Source organism: Cynoglossus semilaevis, chromosome 6 (assembly GCF_000523025.1).
Source record: "Cynoglossus semilaevis isolate Cse_v1.0 chromosome 6, Cse_v1.0, whole genome shotgun sequence".
In the NCBI taxonomy this organism is placed as follows: Eukaryota; Metazoa; Chordata; class Actinopteri; order Pleuronectiformes; family Cynoglossidae; genus Cynoglossus; species Cynoglossus semilaevis.
The window spans coordinates 6,900,988-6,902,402 of record NC_024312.1 but is presented as its reverse complement, the minus strand read 5'-3'; positions in this window follow the sequence as shown (position 1 = coordinate 6,902,402).

Below are 1,415 nucleotides of genomic sequence, written 5' to 3'. Positions count from 1 at the left end.
ATTCTGGAAAGCCATTCCTGCGTTCCAGCTCCTCAGTTAGGAACTTGCACACGCTGCTCTCCTTCTCCTAATTCGATCATGTGATCGATACCTCTTCTTCATTCATCCAACAAAGACATAAAAACTAGGTTTTAAGACTTGCCCTTGCACTTATTGACCAGAAAATGTAATTAGAATTGAGTGGACGAAGGAAAAAAAACAAAAAAACAAAACAGCTGATCAGTCAATAGTGGAACGACTACAGCACTGCTGCTGGGAGGACTATGGAACATGTAGTGTAACAATGTATTAAGATAACTGATAAAGTATCACTGCCTTAGTCTTTAAATGGTTAGATTGTGGTCACCACAGTTTATTAAATCAAATATATAGCTGGCTGCTTCTACCTGACAGCTCCATCTTCAGCATCTTTGGTCCAATACATCACTTCAGTCCAAACCATCTCCACCAAGATCCTTCCACTTCATCCAGTTAGCCATTAGCCGTTAGCCGTCCAACAAAACTCTTCCCACCCCAAAACTAGCAGCAGCATAAGAAGTTTAAAAAAAAACAAAATCTGTACTTCAATCTGTATAAGTGAAATAATAAAATACAACTTGTGTTTTGTTCTGTTATTTGACTTTGGTGTTGAGTTAAAGTTAAAATTAGAAATACGTAAGTATGGTCTGTGTTGTGGTTCATCAAATATCAACCAATGAATGAGACACATGTTTTAAAATCTTCTTTGTCACGTGACGTCACGGAAAAGTCAATACCGTGGAAAAATTTAGGTTATACCATTGAAATGTTCTTTAAAGCTCTGAAAAAAAAGTAAAGTCTGCGTTTGTCAGACAGTGAGTGTTTAAAACAAACAGAAAAAGTGCTGCAGGTGAGACTCCGACCATGAGATTTTACTGACTCCCCCTCTCTCTCCCCCTCTCTCCCTCTCTCTCCTACTTTCTATTTTCACCCACAGTGTTTTCCTCCACTGTTGGAGAAAACGGGGGAGAATTCTGCAGCCGAGTTGTGGAGGTGACACAGTTTAAAACCAGCGGTTTAGAAATGGTTTGTGTTTAAATATAGGACATCGTGGAGAAGATTCAGTGAGAGTAAAAATATCTCCACACAGAGAAAAGAACAGAGGAGCCAGAGCAGCCCGACAGTCTGACCTCCATCATCCGGACTGACTCCAACAGACGCGCAGCTCTCACCTCCGGAGACGCACTTTTAACCTCACTGCTGTGTCACAACACAGGTGGGGGTGACGGGGGGGTGACGGGGGTCGATGGAGAAAAATAATCGATTTCTGTTGATTCTCATTTTGGACTTAAATGAATAAAAGTGTCTGTGGTTGCGTTTGCGCACATCCACCACCTCCACCAATCCATCCATCCATCCATCCATCCATCCACCCATCACGACGCGCCGGCGCGCGC